This window comes from Cheilinus undulatus, linkage group 11 (assembly GCF_018320785.1).
Source record: "Cheilinus undulatus linkage group 11, ASM1832078v1, whole genome shotgun sequence".
Classification (NCBI taxonomy): Eukaryota; Metazoa; Chordata; class Actinopteri; order Labriformes; family Labridae; genus Cheilinus; species Cheilinus undulatus.
Window position 1 is genome coordinate 4,708,452 of NC_054875.1, and position 23,635 is coordinate 4,732,086.

A 23,635-nucleotide genomic window follows, 5' to 3' on the forward strand; every position below is an offset into this window, starting at 1 on the left:
GACATCCTCATTCTCTTGCTCTCTGTCCCTGCTTTCATCTCCTCTGACATCCTCATTCTCTTGCTCTCTGTCCCTGCTTTCTCCTAATCTGACATCCTCATTCTCTTGCTCTCTGTCCCTGCTTTCATCTCCTCTGACATCCTCATTCTCTTGCTCTCTGTCCCTGCTTTCATCTCCTCTGACATCCTCATTCTCTTGCTCTCTGTCCCTGCTTTCATCTCCTCTGACATCCTCATTCTCTTGCTCTCTGTCCCTGCTTTCGTCTCCTCTGACATACTCATTCTCTTGCTCTCTGTCCCTGCTTTCATCTCCTCTGACATCCTCATTCTCTTGCTCTCTGTCCCTGCTTTCGTCTCCTCTGACATACTCATTCTCTTGCTCTCTGTCCCTGCTTTCGTCTCCTCTGACATCCTCATTCTCTTGCTCTCTGTCCCTGCTTTCTCCTAATCTGACATCCTCATTCTCTTGCTCTCTGTCCCTGCTTTCATCTCCTCTGACATCCTCATTCTCTTGCTCTCTGTCCCTGCTTTCGTCTCCTCTGACATACTCATTCTCTTGCTCTCTGTCCCTGCTTTCATCTCCTCTGACATCCTCATTCTCTTGCTCTCTGTCCCTACTTTCTTGCCCTTATCCCATCTCCTTTCTCTTTATTGTCTTACCATGTTTAATACAGGGTCAAAAACCTCCCCTGGTGCTTGATCCATGTCATATTTTTACCAAAACAGATATTTCATGAGCCCACTGGTTCTGAAATGGCATGGCGAGGCACACTAGTGTGCATTGAGGTAATCGCAGGTGTGCCTCGGGAGTTTGTATGACCATGCATTATCACAATAAAACTGAAAAACAGTGGTACTGTTGCATATCTTATAGAGGTCATTGTGTGTGGTTATAAATGTGGTGTGCCTTGACATTTAGGCATGACCTTAGGAGTGCCTTGGGCAAATAAAGGTTGAAAACCACTGATGTGGAATAAAATAGGAGTGTTCAAAAGCTGAAAATGGGTATGCTCTGTCACCTATTTTTCCATAAACGTTGTATCTTTTATCACCTGTGTTTTAATCTAAATTAAATGTCAGTGACTGCATTCTTCTATTTTAAGACATTTTTATGAGTTTGTACTTTTTGACTTTCACTCTGGGAAACAAACTCAGTTGTTGTTACTTCTATCTGTCCTTTTTCTTCTACTTGAGTAAAGATTTTGCACACTGACTTTCCCTGCTCTGAGTATAAAGGAGGAATATCCCGGTCCTGAATGTTACATAATTTGTTACACAATAAATCCAGCTCCTCACGTCCTTGTACTTCCTCAAAGGTCTCTCTGAATGTTGACTCTTAAAACCCCTCACAGACCTGCTCTCCCCTTCCTCCATGACTCTGAACAAACTCACCTACTAACAACAGAAAACCGGCCTGCAGAGAAAACAAACACGTCTGCTCACCTCGTCTTTAATCCAGTGTTGACCCAATTCAGACAGCTGGTTTTACCTGTTGGTCGACAAACTCAGGTCCAGTGGGTGTTGTTCCATGTTAACCTGTGTGACCGGATGTCTCAGGTAGACACACAACCGCATACACAAACACACCCGCACAAGAATGGACTCACGGGGCAGAGGAGCAGAAAACAACACGTCATGCTTTCAAACCACGTCTGCCTGGCAGGGAAACAAAGTCAAAACATGATGCCAATTTAAGGCCTGCAGCTAAAAGGATAACTGCAAGTCAGAGGAGTGTTTAAAGCTGGCTGCAGGAATGCTTTTTCTTTACTTGAGGCTCATGTGAGGAGGTTTCAGCTGCCTGATGGTGGAGATCTGCGCTCTCCGAGTGCTTTTCTAGTTTTTTTTTTTTTTTTTTTTTATTGAGTTATTTTGACTCCATACTCTATCGTTCATTTGTTTTAAACTGATTTGCCCTCCATGGACCCTAACGCACATGTCTTATAAGGAACAGGAGGTAGTTAGGCTGGGTTTTCATTTGTGCAAGATAAAGAAAAAACACTGGTTAGTTAGGGTTTTCCATGTTGGAGTATTTTTTTTAAACACTGATATTTGATAGTGTTTTGATATTGAAAATTCAGAAGTTTTGAGGTTATATAACATTTATTATTCCTTTTTTTTACACTCAAAAATACCAAAAATGGGGGAGCAGGTGGCCTAGTGGTTAAAGGCGCCCCCCATGTACGCGGGCGAGTTCGAATCCGGCCTGAGGCCCGTTACAGCATGCCTCTCCCCCACCCTTGACCCTGTTTCCAACTCTATCCACTGTCCTGCTCTATCTAATAAAGGCACAAAAATGCCCAAAAATAAATCTTTAGTAGAAAAGTACTAAAAATGGGTACCGTTGTGTACTGGTATCGGTTCACAGGTACCGGGAATCGGTACCGTACCAGTTCAAATGTGAAAGGTCCCCATCCCTACATATCAGTAGCTGACATGTCAACCATAGCAATATGTGAGGCACTTAGGCATTAAACTGTAAGGAGTACCAAAGGCTAGCAGAGTAATGCTAACATTAGCCACACTTGGCAAACCAGTATAGACCACTTTAGAATAAGCAGACATTTTACCTGTGGTTTAATTGACATTTATAGAGTTGTTACTCAGAAACAAAATGTCCAAACAATGTGCATGGGGTAAATACAACATATAAGGTAACTAGAGAGGCTAGACAGTTTAGCTACATTTAGACAGTATGTTTATTCAAAGGATTTTTTTACAAAAGTTTTTTTTTTTTTAATTTAACTATTTTTTATTAAACCCCATGCAGACAGTGGATCACGTGTCATCTTGATACACAAAAAGCAGCTACTTTCTGTTTTTCAGGGCTCATGACCCACTGGACTGCCCGAGCTGCTACAGCCCTGGTGGGTTCAGAGGTGGGAGGGCGCTGGCGGCTTTCTGACGGTCTTGCTGCCTCCTCTGCTGCTTATATTGGCGGCAGCAGGATGGAGTGAAGAACTTCTTGATTTTCCTCCACGCAGAGATGTTTTCCTCAGTCTGCTGCCGATCCTCGTCCACCTCGTTCTGCAGAGCTGTCTTCTCTGCCAGTTCATTTCTGAGGCTCTCCAGCTCCTCACGGTGTAGAATGTCTCTGCTGGAGGCCTCTTTTTGCAGGATCTCCATCTCCTGCTCCACCCTCAGGTTTTTTCTGCAGCCTCTGAAAGCTGGCGTTTCACTTCCTGAAGCTCGTTCCTGAAAGTGTCAGCCTTGGACATCTCAGCCCTCAAAAGGTCGCTCTGGGATGCAGTGTGGCTCCAGGCATCTTTGGCTTCCATTTTGAGGGCCTTGATGGTCTCTCTCTCGGCTTGCAGTTGAGACTCCAGCTCATGGCTCCTGTCGGTCTGTTCCTGCAGCTGCCTGGAGGCCTTCTTCTGCTGGTTCCACATCTCCTGCCTGAGGGAGTTGACATGAGCTGTCAGTTTCTGCCTGACTTCCTCCACCTCTGTCTGCAGGGAGTGAGACCTGGACATCTCGGCCTGCAGATGAGCATTCTGGGCAGAAACTATAGCCAGCAGCTCTTGTATTTGCTGAGGATTTGACTCAGCTTCATGCCTTCTAGGGGGAGAACTTGTTTTGGGCTTTTCCTTGTCCTTATCGTTATCCTTTGCCTGCAGGAGCTCAAAGATCTTTTTTTCATAAACGTCATTTTTGTTCTCCGCCTCAATTCTTAATCTTTTCTCCTCTTTCAGCTGAAGTGACAGATCTCTCAATTGGCGTTCAAAATCTGCCTGCTTCTGCATCCAGGGAGGATTGGGTCTCTGATGTGATGGATGAGGGGCCTTGGATGGATAAGGTGGTCTGTAGGGAGGATGAGGGGGTCCAGTAAATGAAGGATCAGGGGGTCCATGAAATGGTGGATGGTTGGGTCCATGGTACGGTCGACGATGCGGCCCATTAAATGATGGACGTGGAGGTCCACGGTATGGTGTAGGGGGAGGCCCCTGGTATGGTGGCTGTTGGCGTCCTGGGTGTGTTAGACGGGGAACCTCCTGGTACCATGGACGGGGCCGTCCCTGGTACTGTGGACGTGGGCGCTCCTCATAGGGGTACTTGTGCTGCCCGGGCTTCCATTCCCCAACTTCCGATGGACTATTGTCTAGTGACTCCAGTGGGACCTCTTCAGGCTTGTTCTCCTCATTTTCATGGGCCTCAATTGGGACCTCTTCACACTCAGTCCCCTCATTTTCTCCCCACTCAAATGGGACCTCTCCAAACTCGGTCTCCTGGCCTTCACTTGGCCATATCGGCATTGTGTCGATAAAACCGTCATTTTCCATCTCCATGATGTCAGCCCAACTCATGGTGCCTGTAGTTGTATTGTCTTCCATTGCTTGCTGGAAATTCTCTTGAACTTTGAGCATTTGATAAACTCGTCGAAGTATCTCACTGACGATTGTCTCAAAATGACTCTCTGAACGTTTGAGTGTCTCAGTTCAAGTGTATGTGAGGGTTTAATTCTGTCGCTGTAGGTGTCTACTGGCCCCTTGGTTACTGTTGCTATGCCTGTAGAGCTTTCACTCCTGCCATGGGGGAATATGGATTTTCGTCTACGTAAGCAGGCCCGCCCCTAGCTACACTCAAACTACACACAGGGCGTAGGGCAGGGGTCACCAAGCAAATTTGCACAGGAGCCAGATTTAGTTTTGACGAGGACTCTGGGAGCCGGACTGTCAAACAAACTAAAATTAAATAAATATATTGGGCTGATTAACATATTATTGTTTTAGTGTTTGTATTTTCTTTCGAATCCTGGGGAATGGGCCCTGCCCAGTTGTGATTAAGCACCAATATTAACCCATTTCTGACACTTTTTAATCCCTTTTCACTACATCATTCAGCCATTTCTGCAACATTTTTTGCCACTTTTAAACCAAGTTTTGCAACTTTTTACCCATTTTGCCTCTCTTTAACCCCCTTTAGCCACTTGCCTGGCAATTATTGCCCCTTTGTGCCACTTTTGAACCCCTTTTTACTACTTTGTCAGGCTATTTTGCTACATTTTAGTTAATTGTTGATACTTGTTGGCCCTTTTGGCCTCTCTAACCCAATTTTTTTTATTACTTGTCCTTCACGTTTTATCCCCTTTGTGCCATCTTTTATCAATTTTTTTTATCACTTTTCAACCATTTTGCCACTTTTTTAACCCCTTCTCATTATTGTGTTTGTACCATTTTTGCCAGTTTCATCCTGTTTTTGATACTTGTTGCCACTTATCAATACCTGGAAATCTCAACAGTTAGCAAATAAAAATGTCAAAGCAGACCAGTGTTTTCCCATAATTCTTGCTGATGCATGATGCCAAAGTCTTTTTAAGGTTCAGTTTCCATTGTGTAGGGGTTTTTACATTTGCCGGTGTGCCGCCGTCACAGTTTGGATGCATTTTTCTATCCCTTTGTTACAAGTGAAAGTGGTGAAAAAAAACATCCTACAGATGAAGGTCAGCATAGGGTCATGATTTGTTTTCCCCTTTGGTGTGGGTGGGACATAATGGCACTCTATCTCAGTCAAAGTTGACAGCTCAGGCAGCTTATCTGCACTGGACCTGTCTGGACTTATGCTGTTGTTGTGAGTGTTTTTGTGCAGGCTTTGTGTGCGTGCATGGTTGTGTGCAGGTTTGCATGCGTATGCACATGTGGTTCGGTTAAAGAAACGGAGAAAAGATGAAAGACGACCCGTCTGTTAAAACAAATACATTAGGTAACTGCAGGCCCGTGCAGCGGGTTTCTCTTTCATACCCCCACACCTGGCAGTATGTGCTCAAACACACATAGATCACTCCCTGACCGGACTCCTTCTCCCACTCCTTCGCTCGTAATCTAGACCAAATGTGACCTGGGTGTGGTGGTTCAGTGGGAGAAAGCTGTTACGCAATACAAGATAAGCTGTAAAGAATTAGAGTAAAACTAAAGCTGCGGTCAGACTGCATGTTCTTTTTGTCTGTTAGTGGTCACTGTGTCAGATTAGACGGTCACAGAGCCATAAATCCATCTCACAACTTAAAACAGGGGTTCTCAACCTTTTCAGCCCGTGACCCCCAAAATAAAGGTGCCAGAGACCCCCACTGTACCTGAAGGTGGTTGAACACAGCCATGCACAACCAAGAACAGTCAGGTGGAGACAAGGCCGTCCTTAAAGGGGGAGAAATGGGAGAGCTTTCTGGACCCCAGCCAAACTGGGGGCCCATGGAGGTGAACAAAATCATGGTCTGTTATAAAGTTAAGTTGTGATATCTTTATTTTATACTTAAACTGAAAAATAACCACTCTTATCAATGAAAAAAATCTCTTTTTTAAATAATTTGTGTTGTATATAGCCTTCTTAAAAAATATAAATCTATTTTTTTTTTAAAAGAACTAAAATGGGTTAAAAATGGAAAAAATTAGTTAATAATGGCAAAAGTGGTGGAAAATATGGTGAAGTTGAATCTTAAAAGTAGCAGAATGGGTTAGAAGGGGCAAAAAATAACCATAGAAAGGCAAAAATGGGTTACAGTGGAAAAAATGGGCATAAATAGTAGTAAAAGGGAATTAAAAAGTGCCTAAAAAGAATTTAAATCGGCAAAAATGGGTGGAAATCTGGTGAGATGGGAAGAAAATCAATATAAACTGGCAAAATAGTGCTTACTGAGAAAGAAAAAAATGGCAGATATTGGTAGAAATTAGTCAAACTGGCATCAATGGGCATATCAGATAGTGAAATGTCGATAAAGTAGGAAAAATTGTGCATAAAGAGTGGTAAAATTGTGGCAATAATGTGTCAACAGAGGCAACTTTTGGCTAACGTTGCAAAAATTTGTTTATAAGTGGCAAAAACAGGCAGGAAAAGTGGTGGAAAGGGCTTGAAATGGCAAAAATAAGTGTTAAATGGCAAAAATGTGTTAAAATTAATAGAAAAAAATGATGAAAACTGGTTAAAATTTGGCAGAATTGGTGTTAAGTGGCAACAGTGGAATTATCAAAATATTCGTAGTTTTTTAAGGGAATCTGGAGACCCCCTTTTAGTGTCTCGCAACCCCAAATCTTAAAGTGGCAGGAGAAACGTGCAGCAACAGTCTTTTTCTTGACTTTTAATTCACCCAACAGCTCATTTCTTTCCAGCCAACCTGGCTGTGGGTTCAGCAGCTAACACTTCCATCATGCAGAAATTATTCCACTCCAGTCAAAGAGGTTTTCAGGTAGAGTTCAATGATTTAACCCGTCAAAAATCAGCCCAAAGCTTTGACCCCTGAAGATGAAAAGGTCACTCAGCAACCAGTCCCAACCTGGAGGAAACGCCTCTCTCTGAGAGTGGGATTATGGGCTGTGGACAGAAGACAAGTGAGGAATTGGACGCCTCGCATTCTTCCCTGAAACCCATAAATCTGGATCTCCCTCCACACTGGAGCTCTTGTTTGGCCCGGGCTCTCCTTCTTTTTCTTTATTGCACTTTCACTTCATTCCACTCCCACCGCTCAGCCCGTAATCTACGCTTGTATTTCCTAACTCTCTGTTTGCAGGAGACGCTTTGTGGTTGTGAGAGCTCGCTCCACTATCTCTTTCTGCTCCGATGCAGCAACTTCACTCCTCTAGCTCTCAGGAGCACCCCCTATTGCCCAAGTTACTTCTATTTCTGCTGTCATGAGAAGAAGCTTGTTATTCTCTAGACCAGAAGCAGAAAGACTGTTACTTAGCCTAAAATCTGCAGGAAGTCCAGCCAAGATAGACTTTCACACTTATCCTTTCTATTTCAAAGACACAGCTGTGGCCACAATAAATAACTTTTATTGCTACTAGTTGGCAAAGTTCGTTGCATTTGGATACAGAAGGGCTGCCAGGACAGCTTTTTGTCAAATTGTTGTCCACTTAGAGAGCAATATGCCCAATTTTGTCCACATAGAGGACACTTGAGACGCAATTTGTCAAATTTTGTTCACTTTGCGAGCACCAACCTTGCACTTTGGCACTCTAAAGGTACCGAAAAGTACATTTTACTGTTTATCTCTACCATAGTGCTTACAAAACGGCACTTATGCAGCAATCTCTTTAACATTAGGGGTGCTATGCCCACCCCCGGCTGACCCCTCTCTGAGTCCACAAGTGCTCTAATACAGTGGTTCTCAACTGGTGGGTCAGGATCCAAAAGTGGGTCAGGAAGCTCTTTCTATTTGGTCAGAAATGTGTCCCAGCCCTTAGTGAACATACAGTGATTTCATACATTTGGGGTTTTTTTAGGTTTTCCTATGATTAGGAGAAAAATTCAGTATTTTTCTCAAGATTTCTACCTACCTGTTGTTAGGAAATTAAGCTGGTTCACCCTAACCTGACATGCCAGATGGATTTGTTTCACACATCCGTCTAGAAAACCTTCAATAGACAGTGTTTGGTAATGGGCAGAGGATTTGAAAAAAAACCTCGGAGGCTGATTGGATGAACGTTCTGTCTGTCACATCTTTACGGGTCAGTCAGAGCAACAAAACACGCAGCATGGCCACCGCTACCAAGGTGTGCATGCGCAGCTACCATGGAGTAAGCCCCATATAGAACTGCATAACTTGAACATGGCGACTGCAGACATGTCAGTACACCACTTTTGGCGTTTTTGAAAAGAAAACAACTCTCTGCTGTTCTTTGTTCTTCTTTTAACGAAGAAATGTCGTCAAGTTCTGATAAAACTGGCGCTTTGGCAGCATCCACGCTAATCTCTTCCACCATAATTGCACCGGCCTCTTGTTGCTGCTTGCTCACGTCACGAATTCGCCATGTCTGAAAGTACTGCCCCTCGACGCTGATTGGTCCTGTCACTTTCTAACCGGGCCCAAACGGTTCAGATGTAAGCTTTGCAAGACGGATTCACCAGTGAGAAACAAGAAAACAGGCGTATCCATCTGCTTTGCAAGGTTAGGTTTACCCAAAATAACAAGGAAATTCTTAGAGAAATGGCCAAACTTCCATGCTATCTTGGGAAAATGGAGTAAAATGACATGCATGCATGCAAATTCTAACATGATTGTTTTGTCCTGTGTCTTTTTCTACTAAGTTTTTCTATTTAGGGTCCAAACATTAACATTATTGGAGTGTTCTTTTGTCGTCATGGTGTAATGGTAGCCAGGAATCCTGATCAACGATCAGATTTGTTTACACTTGTGTCGTGATTTCTCTTAAAGAGGAGGAAGTGTGTCCCGATGCCTGACCAGTTGAGAACCACTGCTCTAATATACCTGTAGGCAGAACTGAGTCAACTTTACTGTCACTCATCCCTGAAGGCGTACGGGTGAGAAGACTGGAATGACCAGGTGCCAAGAGCAGGGGTGTCCCAGTCCCTACCAGGTATATGGGGTCAGAGCAAATATCAGCTTTTTTTAAATTAGTCAGACATCAGCTATTTAATCCAATCAGTTAAGCCGATCATTAACGTCAGTAACGGCTCTAAATGTGCAAACTAAGACAACACAGCATCGGGAGCAACATTAGCAATCCTTTGGCTAAATGTCAATGTCAGAAATACTCAAAGCTTGAGAGAGAAAACAGTCAACATCTCCAAACCAAACATGTAAGGAATACAGGCTGCTCACTGAAGCAACAAACTCTGGACTTCAAAAGGAAAGATAAATACCCTTTAATAAGGCAAAAAAGAGTATAGGGGCTTCAAGGAAAAAAGGCCAGGACAGCTGGTTTAGTCTCTATTTCTGGGCAGTTGCAGTGAACTGTCCATGACAAATGCTTTTCAGTACATCGCCTACATCAGCATCATAGATGAAGAGCAGGAAAGTCCCTTAACAAGAAGTAAAACCTTCACAATCAGAAAATCAGATCCTGGTTCTCACACAGCTTCCTCAGATCCTGGTTCTCACACAGCTTCCTCAAATCCTGGTTCTCACACATCTTCCTCAAATCCTGGTTCTCACACAGTGTTCTCAAATCCTGAAGCAGGGATGAAATTTACAAACCGTCTTATTGCAAAGGTGGTGTCCATCACAGTACTATGCTTGAAGCCACTGAGTTCTTCAGAGCAACCCATTTAGGATCACAAATGTTTGTAAGGCTGCATCGGTAGGTGTTGAAATGCATTATTTGCATTATTTGCATTTTACCCAACGTCCCAACTTTTCTGGAATTTGCATCCATATGATTTTAAACTAACCTTGCAAAGCAGATGGGTACGCCTGTTTTCGTGTTTCTCACTGGTGAATCCATCTTGCAAAGCTCCCATCTGAACCGTTTGGGCCCGGTTAGAAAGCGACAACAAGCAGCAGCAAGAGCCGGTGCAGTTACGGCGGAAGAGATTAGCGTGGATGCTGCTAAAGCGCCAGTTTTATCAGAACTTGAAGACATTTCTTTGTTAAAAGAAGAACAAAGAACAGCAGTGAGTTGTTTTCTTTTCAAAAACGACAAAAGTCGAGTACTTATAGGGGCCATATTTTGCGTTATTCCTCACTAGCTGAGCACGCGCAGCTTGATAGCGGCTACGTCACGTGTTTTGTCGCTCTGATTGGCCCGTAGAGATGTGACAGACAAAACGTTCATCCAATCACACTCTGAGTTTTTTTCAAATTCTCTGCCTTTTCTCAAACTTTTCCTATTGAAGCTTTCCCAGATGGATGTGTGACACAAATCCAACTGGCATGTCAGCTTAATTTTGAACAGTTTTCAGTGTAAATATTCTCAACTTTGACAGAAGGGCACAAATATCCTACATCAGCACATCAGCACCAAATCTCTGCAAGACTTCAAATGACCACATCTCTCCCTTTTTTCACTCACTGCCTCCAAAATAAGTGCACAGTGATGGGGAGAACATCTTCTTCCCTCATTCTTTTCATGTAACACCACTTGATGTGCCATTTTCACCTCAGAGACCCTCTGAGAGCTCATCTCTCACCACCAACTCCCCGGCCCATCCCTGAAACCTCCTTTCTTTCCTATCTGCACGCCTCCACCCTCCTACGGTGTCTCCCTTCCATCCCTGAAGACTCCCATCTCGTCTTCCTTTGCCCAGTTTGGTGCATTCCAATCCTTTGCCATCATACCTGCCCTTTCACACAGGGCCTGCATGTTTTCCTCTCTGCAGTAAACCAGAGTTTGCACAAAGACTCTTTGGCGCTGCCTACTGATCCCGGCGACTGCACACAGGATTAAAAATTGCCAGTAAATTTGGTTTATTTGGTTTCATAAATGCTGATTTATCCCATGTGTGCGCTCCAATCCTTGTTTAGATTGTCGGCTCATTTTCGGTGGTTTTATAAAGCAGCCGAGCCCGGTGCCAAATTCTGGCGCACATAACCTTATCTGCTCCTCGTACAAAGCCTTTTATGAGTCATTGGTGGTCAGGACAGGAAGCACAAGTCCAGAACAGAGGCTCAGATTTGGAGATGTTCTGATTGCTTTTTTCTGCTACTTCTTTTTTTTCCTCTCTCAGCCATGAGGGAGTGAGTCACGTCAGCTTCATTTCCCTTTCGTGAGGGCTCGCCGTTTGGCCACGCCATTGTGTTTCTCTTTTATTGTTCTCCTCTCAACGTGCCAGTGTGCAATTCTGCTTACTTTGGAAGGTGTTAAAAGTTAATTACTTAACCACATTTCAAGTTATGTTTTTAAAAGGGATAGAAGTAATGGCCGAGATGCCAGCAGCCAAGGGTTTATGCTTGGGAAAGAGGCAGCGTTTTGCAGATACAGGCTGAATTGTGATGTTTGAACAATAAAGCCCAGGAATGAAAAGTGCTCTAACAACTCAAAGGTAAATTACAGCTCTTTGATACCACTAGTGAGAAAACGGTTATCAGTGTTATCTTTCTGCCCTGATGCCAAACTGACACACCTCTACGTGAGAACAATAGTCATCAGGTTACCCTTTAGCCCCTCTCTTTAAACCCCTTTGTGCCTCCAGATGGCATAGATTACATATCACAAAGTGAAATTTAATCACCTTAGTCGAGGGAGTTCAGCTTTAATCATGATGTCCCAGTTTGGACAGTATGAAGTCCATTAGCTTCCCACATTACCGTGACAGATTCCTCACAGTGCAGAAAACAAACATCCTCGAAGCCGTGCTATACAAGAACGTTTGGATTTTTAAATAACCGGACCGAAATAAAGTCTTACTCACTCGTCTTTCCCCTCGCTGCATTGTCAGAGTTGTGCTTTTATGGTGAACAGACTGGGAGCCTAGTTTGACCTTAAAGGCATTTTTCCTCATAACTCTGTTATCCTCTCGCTCACTGAGGAGGATTTGGACCAAAGCGTGTCTCTGAAACTCGCTCAGGAGGAGACATCTCTTCATATCCAGGGTGTCACAACACCGGATCGAACCAGTTTGTGTGGTCCTTGAACTAAAAAGGAACAGTAGTCGGACATCATGAAAACATTCAGTAGAGGAATGTCGGAGCAGGTTCATAAATCACGATTAAAGACGACGTTACACAATCTCTGCAGCGCTGGCACTGTGGCAAACATGCGGTTACAGATAGAAGAGAACAGAATTAGAGCTGCTGTCGAAATAAAGAATATTGTTTTGTTTTGTTGCAGAGTCAAACGTTGATGATTCAAAAGGTCGAGGACCTCAAACTGAGAGTTTAACTTTGTTTAAATGACCTGATCGCTTTATGTATGAGCGTGGATCCATAACTGCACAGTATTTATTCTGAAATGCAAAAATATGGTGGTTTGATTTTTTTAAAGCCCATTTCAAGCAGGAAGATCAACAAAACTCACCCTGAGGTCTGGGTTGATCTACCCTCAGGTGAGATACAGGATCCTGGGATCTGATTAGAGAGTATCAATGCAAAGCAGTGTTAATTTCTTATCATCGGCATTTTTAGCCACTTTTCGCCCATGTTTGCTACATTTTTGGCCAGTTTTAAAACACTTTTCATGTTTTTCACCGTGATTTACCACTTTTTTTGCCACCTTACATCCAATTTTGCTCGTGTTTTGTGTTGTGTCATGTTTTCGAACTTTAACCAGTTGTATTTGCAACTTTACATCCATTTATGACATTGTTTTACACCTTTTTTTGCAACCTTAAACTCATTTTTGTGAGGGGGCGGAGGGGGGTTGGCATTTTTGCCACCCCTTTAAGCCACTTCATTAAGCCCTTTTAGCCCATCTTTTGCTGCTTGTTACCAATTATAATTATAGCCATTTTCCCCCCATTTTTGCAGCTTTTCCCCCACTTTTTACCTATTTTTGCTACGTGTTGCCTATTTCTGCCACTTTCAACAATATCTGCTGCTTTTTGCCACAAAAAGGCTTTTCACACCAATTTTGCCAAATTTTAAACCATTTTCATCACTTTTTCCCACCAGTTTAGCCCATTTTAACACATTTTTGCCACTTAATAACCATTTTTTGTCCATTTTAAACCTTTCCACCACTTTTTTTCTGCCTGTTTTTTGCCACTTCAAAACCAAATCTCGCCACTCTGCGTATTGTTGGCTCTGTTGACACATTATTACCAATATTAACCCCTCTTTACCACTTTTATGCCACATTCCACTATTTGATTTGCCCATTTTTGACACTTAAACCCATTTCTGCCTCAGCTAACCCTTTTTTGCCAGTTTATATCAATTTTTCATCCCATTTCCACCTATTTTTTGCACTTTAACACCATTTCTGCCACTTTTTATTCTCCTTTGACCACTTAATATGCCCTTTGTTGACGCTTTAACCTATTTTTGCCATTTTTTGGTTATTTTTTGCTCCTTTTATCTAAATCTGGCATTTCTAACCCATTTCAGCTTCTGTTAAAATCCATTTGTACCACCTTTCCCACCATTTTGCCATTATTTACCCATTTTAGCTATTTTAGCATATTTTAATTCTGTTTTTAACAAAAGGATTTATATTTTTAAGAGGGCTACTTACTACACAAATAAATTAAAATTGTTTCTTTGATAGAAGTGGTTATTATTCAGGTTAAATAAAAAAATAATACTGCTTAACTTTACCATGGACCATGATTTTGCTGGCCCCCTGATTGGCTGGGTCCCAGAAAGCTCCCCCCTTATGGGCGGCCTTGTTCCTTTTGCGCCACTTTTTCACCCGTGTTTGCTACTATTTTACCACTTGTTGCCTGTGTCCGCCACTTTGTTTTGACGGTTCCAAACCACTTTTGCTGTGTTTACCTATTTTGGCCGTTTTTAACAATTATAAAATTATGTGTTTCTGCAGCTTTATTTTCCAGCATCCTGGCATGTGTGCACATCATGCAATATAATCTTGTTATCAAAGCTTTACTTTACAATTCACCAGGATTTTGCTGCCCTCCATGGGCCCCAGTTTGGCTGGGCAGAAAGCTATCCCACAGCCTTGTTGGTCAGTCATATAATTTTGAGCCCTTTATTAGTTTTTATTCTCTCACTTTAATGTAACAGTTGGAGGGTGTAATCCTAAAAGTTATAAAAAAGGATGACTAATCTCCTTCCTTCCTTTGTTTCTTTAAATGTTATAGATTATCACCCTGCTCTGTTCTGTCATAAATACTCACACCACAATACAAAGTACAAATGATAAGACCTGACCTACCCTCACCCATACCACCCACGCTAAGTGACAATCATCTTTCTTTAAACTCTCATTAACGCCCCATTACACCGCCATGAGGACGCTCTCTGTCAGCAGTCAAACATTAGCGTAGGCCCAACTTAAACACTGCAATCAAGCTTTGTATATCCAACACAGACACACCCAGCTGCTACAAAAGCTCAATGAGCAGACCTGAGCTGGGACAGACTTATCTTTACATTCTATGGGTCACTGTAGATATGTCTGATTGGATTAGAGGGGGCGAAAACACCTTTGACGAGTGTTGTAAAAAGTCAGCGAGTTCATCTGTGAGAGACCCACCCAGCTCCTCTGAAGCAAACACGCAGTGGTAAAAACAAAACTATGTGAAAATATGTGGGGCTGAGTGTGCACGTGGGCTCAGGGTCTGTGCACAGTGCAGATCTTCTGTCTGCAGGCTGGTGGATGTCTGCAGGGTAGAGTCACACTGAAGTACCTGCCGTTAGCAGCGTGCTCTCTTATCATACCACTCTTCATGGTGCTAATCCTTTTCTTTGTTCATTGCATGTTGAATATTACTCTACTACATTCCTGCTAAATAGTGCATTGTCTTACTAAGTGTCCAATAAAGATCACAAAGATCTATTTGTATGTTGCATGACTGTCTAGTGCAGTTAACATTTAGGATAAAAACACAGATTCTGGAGAGTTTAATGCAGAGCTAGTATATCACATGGAGACATTAGGGGACTTTTTCTGTTCAGTAATGACTCTGGAGTATTAGAAAGTCACAAAACAGTGGCTAAAACTCTGACAGCAGGATCTTTGTTCCTCTGTGACTCATATTTCAAAGTAAAATATGCTGACATCCATTATAGTAATGCGGAGCAGTGTGAGGCACTGGGTGAGACTCTGCCCGCTGAGGAGGAGGAGGTGGAGGAGGAAGGGGGCACGTCAGTCCTCGTGTTTGAGTGTGCAAATAGCGTGGTCTCCATGGAAATACACTGTACCTGCTCATTTCTTTGTATCTGTGGCTCGGCTGCAGCAGATAGTGGCCAAAGCATGTGGTTTCCAAGGTAACCAAGCTGCAACATATGAGTCAATCTTCCTGCTTAACGCTTGGTGAACAACTTTTTTTGTGCATGCCTTGAAGGTTATCTGATTTAGAGCTGCTAGAGTAACATTTACATATTGTATGTTGCAGCTGAAGGCAGCTGTGAACAGAAACACTTTTGTATTTCTGTTTCACAAGAACAAAATAGCTGAAAAATAGTTGTCATGGTGTCTGAGACTAGCTTTACGCGTTTGAATAAAAAATATTTAGCTCTTCTTATGGTTGAAAGAGACAAAAGGTCAAAAACTTTAAAGGCAGATCTGAAATCTCATTCTTAGGGAAAAAGAGGATTTAGAGTATTAAATGACAATAAAGAAAGGGAAGAGAAAAAGAAAGAGAGAAAAAGAAGACTGCTATCTTGGCTCAGGGTTAGAAAAGTGTGTAACAGTGATTTTCAAATGTTTTTTGATTAAGACACACCTAAAGGTACACCATCTTTGTAAAAATCAAGCATATAGTGTTAGTTCAGGCAAGTCATGGAGTCAAGCACCCATATAGTGAGATCAGCTGATCTCATGCAAGCCCTCATCAAGCTGAATCACTCTACTCACTCATGCTGCCGTATTTAAACTGTTCTAGTCTGACAATGCTTTGCTGCTCCTTCTGCAAGCTGCTTGTTGCAACCCTCCTCCACCCCAGCTCCTCCTCTATGCTTTATCTGATGTCATGGTGTTGTCACTGACATCTGCTCTGGGTTTATCGCTGCTTCTCTCTGTTCCTCAAGTTTTTGTTGTAGGCACAGGAAGAGCAGGAACGTGTGAGGCCCGTGGAAGGGCAGGGGCGTCCCAGTACAGCCGCACCACCAGATATGAATAATATCAATTACAGCAAACTAATAAACTGATAATGCAGAGAAAATTCATAACTGCAAATCATACGTGCTGCTTGACAAAGTGGTCCTGGCTGAACTGGAAATTTAACTGGTCTTACCCTTAATTTCCACATACTCTGGCTGCACCGTGCTCCACAGTGCTCCGAGCAAAGGTGCTCATTACTAAACTTCCAAGTCTCTCTCTCCATATAATGGTAACAGTGATAAATGTACTACATAATAAATATTTATGAAGGTTATAAGCTAGCTAACCTTTTAGAGATCCCAATCTCCAGCTGTCTGTTTGCCATCTTAAATATTTAGAATTTCAAACTTACTAAGTTTACAGTCAACTACAGTCTTAATGTAACTCAGTTGAACAGTACTCATGTGTGATTGGCTGATATACATAGAAAAATTCCACCATTAAATGACACCTCTGTATCTTTGATCATCAGCTTTTTGAAAACCCAACTTTCAATACCCAGCCAACTAGATCAAAATGATGAATGCTATTATAAAATCCTTATAATAAAATGTTAAATGTTGCTTAACTTCACTGATACTTCACACCAAACAATGTAGCTAACCTTTCTTCGTAACAAAAGCAGACTGAGTCACTCTGATCTCCTCCCTACTACAGTTATTTCAGTCTTGATTAAATTTATTGGACCACTGTAAAGCCCTGTGTTATCTAAGGGCATCCAGACATTACTCTACAGTAGTCCCGACAGTGTTAAAGCTGGATGACCAAGAAGCTTTGTGAGCAAGGTGGGACTGAAATAAGGCAGAGGTTATACACAAAGTTTGTGCTTCATAATAACACTCTGTTCATTATATTTACCTTGAAAATTCTCCACAAATTATGTCAAAGCCAAGCCTTTTCTCCCTAGACTTGCAGGTTGAGATGAAAGACTACTCCCAAGGCCAAAGTTGCTCTTATTCAAACATATTGCTTCTTGGATGTAAATTAGATGACGATTATTATCCCACTGAGATGAACAAAACTCTACAGCTGTAAATTATTGCCCATTTATTGTTCCTGGATAGCCGATGTGTTTCACCTTAACTGCTCCTCTAAGGACTGCTTTCTTAAACATGTTTAAGGTGATTGGTCAATACTACCACTCCTTGGGCTCCAGTATGGCTCAGTTGGTAGAGCAGGCACTCATATGTAAGGATGTTCCTGAGCGTCTATTTCCTATACTCGGCTAAACGCTCATTTAAATTTTGTTTAACTGACTAGTCTGAAGAAGAGAAAATCCTTAGAAAACAGATTCCTCACAGGGTCATAGTGTTAGGTGTGACGTTAGCCTGATATTCTCTCTACAGCAAGGCTAACATTACAAGCTAGCACTGCCAGCCTTCGTTCCTCTTTGCAGATTAATATGGGGCTTTGATAGGCGGACTCTTTTCACTTCAGGTGGAAGTCATACGTGAGTTTAACCCTGAACTGTCACATCGCACTCTTCCTACTACACGCTAACCGCTAAGCCACCGCTAAGCTTCTCATGTTTACATCCGTGAAGTGCCAGACAGGAAGGCAGCAGCCATTACCCGATGCCACAGCGGCCTCTAGTGGCAGGAGGTTAGTTTCCATGTAAAAGAGTGTCATAGACCAGGATTTGAAGCCTGTATTTATAAAAATGATGGGTAATTAGTCTAGGTGACTCATATCTCAATGACTTTAACCATTTTAGCGATTAACCTCGTGCATCCCTACCAATACACAGAGGCTACACTGGTTTGAGTCCCGATCCAGGTGTTTTTTCATTTATGTCTTTCCCCACTCTATCTCCCAATATTTCCACTCTCTCTTCAACAGTCAGGTTAGGTCAGGTATGGGAACATATGCCAGTTCAGCACTCTTCAACATCACCTTGGTCCTGTTATGCTCTGGCCTCCTGATGGCCACCGCCCAGGCCGGCCCCAGGCTCACGCCCCATCTCTCAGGTACCCTCCTAGCTGACCCCTCAACAACGCACACATTGGACCCAGGTGTCTGGACCAGTCCACAGTGTCCTGAGCACCCAGTGTGCGGCCAGAGAAGGCGTGCCAGGCCTGTCATTGTGCAGCTGCCGTTCTCGTACCTGGCAGCTAATCCCTTCTTCAACTGTCCTGTCTGAAGAAGACCAAAAATATTACTGCCCCCCAAAAAACAAATGGAAAACTTTTTGACACAAAGCAGCCTCTGCTTTATGGCATGCAAAGGTAGATGTCAAATATAAGACATTTAGTTTAGGGACTTTTGACAGACTTTTGACTTTCCTGTTTGTTGCACAGTTGATGTTTAGCATTAGCAATCTTTCACTAGATTTATGAAGCATTTAGCTCAAACATTGCTTTACCTCATTTCAGTCCAACAAAGCTGCCAGCATGCCTCAAGACTTTTTCTCGTCCTTAGTGCATTTTAAACTAGACTTTCAACTTGATTTCTCAGGGCAGTTTGCTTATGCAACTGCCAGTATTTACAATACTTTGTCAGTTACCGTTGACAGTATAGAGAAGTATATATTTAGCATTAGTTTGAAGTCTAATGTGGAGATATATGTTTGAAAGACATGGCAGGATTCTTGACTTTTTACTGTCCATGGAAATGCGGGTTGCTTACACACTAAACTGAACAAATCAAGACAACAGGGCTGTAGGGATGCAATCAGATGGGTCAGGGCAGGTATGGGACGGCTAAGGAGTTATTAAGGGGTTCTACATTGCAAAAACATTACAAAGTGAAGAAATGCTGTTGACTTTAACTCCTCAGTGTTGCCAAAGTCCTGTGTCTCATGCCATGTAGATAAAGATCCTCCCTACCCCCTCCACCAAGCCTTGACACATTTTATCTGCAGACATATCAGTGTATCATAAAGGTTTAAGGGCTGTTCTTATGAATGGATATCTCACACATATCAGTCAACAGCATCGCTGGAGTATGAATCATACGGTACAGCATGCAGAGTGAGCAGCTGCTCCAGTTAAAGGCAGATAGGTGTTCCTCTTACAGATTTAACATGACACATGCAATTATAGTCAAACACATAATTATTCACACGCAGAAGAAGAGGAAGAAGAGCTCAAACTATCCTCATAAAACAACATAATAAGAACCCATCGCCCAAAGCTGTACGGCCCGTTTTCCATCCATATGTTTCACCAAACATCTAAAACATTTTTTCATTCCCCTGTGACATAAAGATGAGCTAAAGTTGGACTTTTATAACTCTGATAAATACCACTTGTTGATGTGAGTGTCAATTATCCCGGCTAGGGTTTAAATCCTCCTCAGGGCTTTCCCACTGCACCCAAAACACTCTTTTTCTAGGCTCAACTCCAAAGTTTTCCTTGTTACTTGTCTTTCCAGTGCTCCTTCTCAGGACCAATCAGCTTTTAGGATGTTTAGCTCCGGCATTAGAAAAACACTACAGGTATTGTTCTGGGTCTCCATGCAGGGGTCGCATCTAAGTTTATGAGTCAGAAGAGAGATGCATTTTTAAAACTTAACGGTGATATGATTCGGTTTACGGTGTGTTAAAGACGGAAAAGGAGCTAATGAGAGAGAATTATTTCTAAAATTATGTTTAATTCTATCAAGCAAAGAAAAAAAAAAAATCAACAACAACAATCAACCAACTACACAGAAAAATAGACCAACTGACCAACAACTAATACTCCTAACAACCAAGAAATCAGCCAACCAATTTACCAACAAACAAACAACTCAAACAAAGCATTAACAAACCAACAAACACCAACCAAAATAACAAAACAACCAATCAACCAAACAATTCATGAACAAATCGACCAACCAACCAATCCACCAACCCATCATCCAACCAACAATCAACAAGCAAAGAAATCATCCATGCACCAGCCAACCATCCAGTTCATCAAAAAATAACTAACAAACAAATCAACAAACAAACATAACAAACAAAGCAATAACATTTTGTAGAGATGCTGCATCTCAAGGGGCTATCCTTGAAATAAAAAAACAAACAAACAAACAAACAATAACAAACCAAAAAATCCACCATTACACTAGTCAACCCAACAATTCACCAACACATTAACCAGGCAACTATTCAACCAAACAATACATCATCAAACCAACCAAGAAACCAACCAACAACATAAACAACCAACCCACCAACCAGCCAACCAACAACATAAACAACCAACCCACCAACCAGCCAACCAACAACATAAACAACCAACCCACCAACCAACCAACCAACAACATAAACAACCAACCCACCAACCAACCAACCAACCAACCAACAACATAAACAACCAACCCACCAACCAACCAACCAACCAACCAACAACATAAACAACCAACCAACCAACCAACAACATAAACAAGCAACCCACCAACCAACCAACCAACCAACAACATAACCAACCAACCAACCAACCAACCAACCAACCAACCAACCAACCAACAACATAAACAACCAACCAACCAACCAACCAACAACATAAACAACCAACCAACCAACCAACCAACAACATAACCAACCAACCAACCAACCAACCAACAACATAAACAACCAACCCACCAACCAACCAACCAACAACATAAACAACCAACCCACCAACCAACCAACCAACCAACCAACAACATAAACAACCAACCAACCAACCAACCAACCAACCAACCAACCAACCAACCAACCAACCAACCAACCAACCAACCAACCAACCAACCAACCAACCAACCAACCAACCAACAACAAAAACAACCAACCAACCAACCAACCAACCAACCAACCAACCAACCAACCAACCAACCAACCAACCAACCAACAACATAACCAACCAACCAACCAACCAACCAACAACATAAACAACCAACCCACCAACCAACCAACCAACAACATAAACAACCAACCCACCAACCAACCAACAACATAAACAACCAACCCACCAACCAACCAACCAACCAACCAACCAACCAACAACATAATCAACCAACAAACCAACCAACCAACCAACCAACAACATAATCAACCAACCAACCAACCAACCAACCAACCAACAACATAAACAACCAACCAACCAACCAACCAACCAACCAACCAACAACATAAACAACCAACCAACCAACCAACCAACCAACCAACCAACCAACAACATAAACAACCAACAAACCAACCAACCAACCAACCAACAACATAATCAACCAACCAACCAACCAACCAACCAACCAACCAACCAACCAACAACATAAACAAGCAACCCACCAACCCACCAACCAACCAACCAACCAACTAACCAACCAACAACCAACCAACCAACCAACCCACCAATCAACCAACCAACCAACCAACCAACCAACAACATAAACAACCAACCAACCAACCAACAACATAAACAAGCAACCCACCAACCAACCAACTAACCAACCAACCAACTAACCAACCAACCAACCAACCAACCAATCAATCAAACTATCAACCAACCAACCAACCAACCAACCAACCAACCAACCAACCAACCAACCAACCAATCACTTAACCAACAAATAAAACGACCAGACACTCAAATAACCCACCAACCCACCATCCCAACCAAAAAATCAACCAGAAAACCACCAAAAAAAAAAAATTACAACAAATTAACCAACCTACTAATCAACCAACCAACCAAAAAAGGCCATGTTTTAAATTCCATCTTAAGAATGCATCAAAAAGCTAACCATCAATTCACTTTCATGAAGTTTCCCCCATTATGACATGCAGTATTTCCTCTGTGTAGAATAGTCTAGAATGGTTGTGCCACTCTGTAGAACCATATCTGCGCTGGGGCCCAGCACACACTTGTCAGATAATCTGCAGATGAAAAAAAAAGACTCTACACAACCCATTTCAACATGACAAGTAAAGAGCTAGGTCTCATGTTTATCACAGATCTAAGTGGTGGTATGCAGCTATGATAAGAGAGTTTCTCAAAATACAACTTAGCACAAGTCTAAAAACAGCCTCTGTCATAAATCCTCCATGCAGAATGAGTTCATCCTGAAAAATAAGTGTTAGTTAGCCTTTTGGTGTGTTGCATAACACTTAACTCCTTTTTCTTCACATATTTCGAGCATTTCTGGTTTCACTCAAACAAACCATCAAATGGACAAGCCACATGCCCAGACAGCTACTACCCCAGGAGCTGAATACACACAGATGCATGCTGACTTCTTTAGAGGTTAAAGCCTTTGGGATGCTTTGTAATGGTTTTTGACTATTGTCTACACAAGACACATCAGCCGCCAGTGTTGTGTCTAATCAAAGAAATCTTCACATCTGACCTACAAATATATTCATTGTCTTGAAGTAATTGGAGCCCCATACAAGCTCAGACAAGTGGGCTATTGTAAGCAGCTCCATGATTGGAAACAGACTCAACACACAATTTTCTGTTCTTGCACTGGAGCAGAAACAAATGCAGAAACTCTAAATTGGCTTGGAAAAAAATGTAGACTTCCTCTTCTCCGTTATAAGCCTCTGCCAATTTGTCTTTGCATTGTTCTGTAGCCTGGAGGGGCCGTTTGGGTTATCACACACTAATTCCTCACATAAAAAGCGCCAAGGGAACACTCGGTCTCAGAGTATGAGCCTCGGGACCTCGACACAAACGTGTTTCACACGAGGACGATGTCTGTGAATCAGGGTTTCTTGCCAGGAAGACGGGGGAAGACTGTAACTCCCTAGTGACACAGTCCTGCTGCAGTTGTTTCCACACAAAACTCCATACAGTGCGTAATTACACATTGTATGGTTCCATTTATGCTCGTATCCATGGCAACTGCACTCAAACTATTTCCACAGCAGTCCCATATGCATCTGGCAAAGTCATCTATGCTGTGTGGTAAACCCCGTAGCCATGGGGACCGTGGGTGTGGCGTGGGGTAGGGTGACGGGGGCGGAGGGTGGAGGAAAAAGTGTTACAGAGGGATCACATGAGGACACACACATAGGGAAACACGAGAAGAACATGTTGTACATGCGTGTGAGAGACACAAAGATGGATTAAATGCATATGTGAATCATGAGACTGATGATCCCGAATACGCTACAGTAACACCACACTGTACAAATAAAGCCTTTGTGTTATAAATCAGGAAATTCTGCCGTTCAAAGAGAGAGGAAGGAGACAGAAAATCAAAAGAGGAAGCCAACTGTTTGTGGGCACGGGCAAACTGTCCGCTGAGCTGAGTGGGACCAGGTTTTTTCCATGGAACATG